This window comes from Rhamphochromis longiceps, linkage group LG11 (assembly GCF_057381845.1).
Source record: "Rhamphochromis longiceps isolate RC_006_pf linkage group LG11, R_longiceps_female_GT1.1, whole genome shotgun sequence".
Lineage (NCBI taxonomy): Eukaryota > Metazoa > Chordata > Actinopteri > Cichliformes > Cichlidae > Rhamphochromis > Rhamphochromis longiceps.
Window position 1 is genome coordinate 6,279,251 of NC_140567.1, and position 3,946 is coordinate 6,283,196.

The following is a 3,946-nucleotide window of genomic DNA, read 5'->3' on the forward strand; positions in this document are numbered from 1 at the left end:
AGCCCCGGTGAAATGTGGTTGGTATCAACGAGTAGCATAGGCCCTGGTGTAATGTGGATGGCCTCAGCCAGCACCGCAGGCCCTGGTTTGGTGATGATGGCATAACAGGAAGCACTGGCAGTGGTGTAATGCGGGTGGCCTCATCCAACAACACTGGCCCTGGTGAAATGTGGATGGTATTGGCCAGCACCAAAGGCCCTGGTGTAATGTGGATGGCCTCAGCCAAAAGTACAGGCCCTGGTGTGGTGAAGATGGCCTCACAGGAAGCACTGTCCCTGATGAAAAGTGTATGGCCTCAGCCAACAACAGTGGCCCTGGTGAAATGTGGGTGGCCTCAGCCATAAGTACAGGCCCTGGTGTGGTGAAGATGGCCTTACAGGAAGCACTGTCCCTGATGAAAAGTGTATGGCCTCAGCCAACAACTCTGTCCCTGGTGAAATATGTATGGTATTGGTCAGCACCACACACCCTGGTGTAATGTGAATTGCCTTAGCCAACACCACTGGCCCTGGTGAAATGTGGATGATATCGGTCAGCACCAGAGGCTCAGGTTTAATGTGGATGGCATTGTTACACACCGGCCCGAAGCCGGGGTGCAACACAACAAAAAGATAAACCCGATACATAATAACGACAAAAAAAAAATCACACCACGGCAGAATGACGAGAGTTGGTTAATTTATTTACTGAACAGGTAGCGAGCTTCAGGGTGGGCGATGCCAAAACAACAAACAAAACACACTAGAAAGAAAAACAAAGATAACTTACCTCCCACGATCCCAAAACAAAATACAATTCTCTAACCTGTCTCCCTACCCGAAACAGGAGAAAAGAGGGGAATAAAAGAAAACGGCTTCCCACCCCTACAGCTACCAAGCCCAGGTACAACCCCTTTTTCAGCATTAATATTGCAGCCCCGTGCAGTCACACACCACGACGGTCCCCAGACACACAGCTCACGGGAAACCAGGAAGTCTGCTCGCCGACCCAGTCCAACCCCTTTTGTAGCTGGCCTCTTTCCTTCCTCCACCAATGGGTGGCCTCCACCTGGAAACAAGCAACACTGAATACAAATACAAACAATAACAACACCGTACTGCAAATAATGACCCTGGGTCATAACACCCCCCCACCTAAAATCAAGCATCTCATTAGGGAGATGCTAGACCTAGTATCAAAAACATTAAAACAAACAAACAAATCGAACACTTCCTAGGGGGAAACCAGACTCATCAGTCACTGTCTGTGTCATCACTGATGATCCCCTGCAGGTTGGCCCATTCGGACATTTACCTGCGACCTCTGTGGGTATTGTTTTCCTGATCACTGTCTGATTCCGAGTTTAGAGTGCGCTGATATTCAGAGGACGGACAGTCCTGTTGTTTCTGACTTGCTGAGGCACCCCTGCGTGTAGGTCGACCTTGTGTGGTAATGATGTTGTTAACATCAAGAGCAGCCAGTTCTTGAGCTTGCTCTCTCTTCATTCTGACCTTTTTCCATTTCTGAATAGTTGGCTGACCATGTACACCAAGCTCTTCAAGCTCCTTCCTCAGAACAGCCACCTGGGAGCGGCAGTCCTCCAGCAGCTTCTTGTAATTTCTCCTCACGCCGCAGAGGGCAATATAACGTTCAAGCCTCGCCACCGATTTGTCATCAGACTTTGGTTTTCTGGTGCTCTCATCTTTCTTCACACTCTTCTTCATCTTTTTATCATTTGTTTTATCAGTCTTATTTTCTTTTTCATCTTCCAAAGAAGGTAGTGATGAAACTGAGTCTGGGTCACTGGTTTTCTCTTCCACTTTTGTATCTTCTTTTTCACTGTCAGAAGACTCGTCGCTCCTAATTTTGTCACTCGTTTCTGACTTGCAGTCTCCATCTGATTCGTTTCCTGCATCACTCAGTGGTGTTCTCCTTCCTTCATCTTTACTGCTGGTTACTGTCTCGACGTTCATTCTCACCATTTTCTTTGGACTGTCACTGCAGTTGCTTTCCTCACTGAGTTCCTCATCAGAAGACTCGTCACTGTCAATTTGACGATTTTCATTTCTCTTTTGTTGTGATTTTTTCACCTCTGGCTCTTCACCATCAGCTTGAGATTTGGCATTTTCTTCATCATTGCTGCTTTCTTTACTTTCTGTTTTGTTGTCCTCTTGAACCTCAGATTCTGATGATGAGCTTGAATGATTATTTTGTGATTTCTTTGCCCAGGATTCATCTTCACTCTCACTCATGACCTCGTCATTTCCATTTTCTCTTTTCCTTTTGTTCTGGAGCTTCTTAGTCTCTGAGTCACTTTCACTTTCATCATTATCCTGCATTTTCATCAGTTCCTCTTGCACCACCTGTTTCATGAAAGTTTCTACTTCTGGCCTTAATGAGTCACATTTGTTGTGTGTCTGATATCTCTTTTTTAAAATTCCCAAGGTCAGCGTGCTCAGGTCTGCCTCGTCACGGAGTTGACCACACACAAACCTGCGGATACCTGCTGCCTCCTTCTCCGACACCATACTAAAAACCTTCGCCGTCCCACCATCTACCCCCGGAACAGAACTATCATGCGGCTCAGAGCCGTCCGGAAACATTTCGGATATGTCCACCTCACCACCCAAGCGACGAGCTTGAGCACGAGTAACCACACATGCCGGATAAACTGTGGGGTCACCCAGCTCCGACGGGAATTGGCATAACCGATCCGAAGTAGGACACTCAATAACTTCCGGCATAGCCGGAAACACTTTTCCCCCGGCCAAGTCATTTCCCAAAACAAGATCAATGCCTTCAATTGGCAGCTGATCTCGAACCCCCACCCGCACAGCGCCCGATACGAAGGACGAGGTCAAAGTAACCGTATGGAGAGGCATGCGTAAAAGACTCACCTTGATACCCCACACCAGCAAATCAGAACCACAGTACGACTGCTGAGAGAAAGGCACGACTCCATGCCGCGCCACCGAATGCTTCGCCCCTGTATCCCTCAAGATGGTGATCGGAACCCGGTCCCCCGCATCACCAGACAACGATAAAAACCCCGTCGAAACAAACGGTCGAAACACCTCATCTATCCCCCGCGGAACGACGCCAACCGGCATTAAGCTAGGGCGGGTTACCGCGGAGCAACACTGCACGGCCCCCCCCCGAAATGTCGGCCCGCGCCCCCTCCCTCGCCCTCAGCACGGGACAAGAAGCAACGAGATGACCGAGCTCATGACAAAAAAAACATCGGCGGTCCCCAGCGGCCACCGTAGGGCTACGCCGCGAGAGCGGGGGAGAACGCCCCCCCCCCCACCTCCGGCAAAACTCTAGAACCCCGACGTAACGGAGGGGAAAAACCCCTCTTGTGCGTCAAAGCAAACTCATCTGCCAGAACCGCCGCTTTCGCGAGGGAAACGACCTTCTGCTCGTTCAAATAAACAACCACCCGCTCCGGCAGACACCCCTTGAAATCCTCCAATAACATCAACTCCTTCAACTGTGCAAACTCCTTAACCTCACTAGCCTGGCACCACCGATCAAAGAGCAAACCCTTCTCGCGCGCAAACTCCACATAAGTCTGATCCCCCCCCCCTCACACACTGCCGAAACTTCTGACGGTACGCTTCAGGCACCAACTCAAAAGCACGCAATACGGCAGCCTTAACCACACCATAATCTAAGCTCTCAGATGCTGACAGGCTAGCCCACACCTCCTGAGCCCTACCCACCAGCCGACACTGCAACAGCAAAACCCAGACCTCCTCCGGCCACTTTAACGCGGCAGCCACACGCTCAAAAGCAGGAAAAAACGACTCCACCTCTGATTCACAAAAGGGCGGCACCAATTTAATGTGCCTCCCAACATCAAAATCCTGACGGAGAGCCGGGGCGGGACCAGGCGCCGGCGGCGCAGGGAGCACAAAGGGCGCAGGCGTGGGCGGCGTAGAGTCAGGGGCTCGCGGTGGAGGTCCGC

At 50.6% G+C, this 3,946-nt stretch overlaps 1 pseudogene; it reads right to left on the bottom strand.

The window, feature by feature from the left end:
* Positions 1-1,232: 1,232 nt before the first annotated feature.
* On the bottom strand, positions 1,233-3,089 carry LOC146658452 (uncharacterized; annotated as a pseudogene).
* Positions 3,090-3,946: the final 857 nt, after the last annotated feature.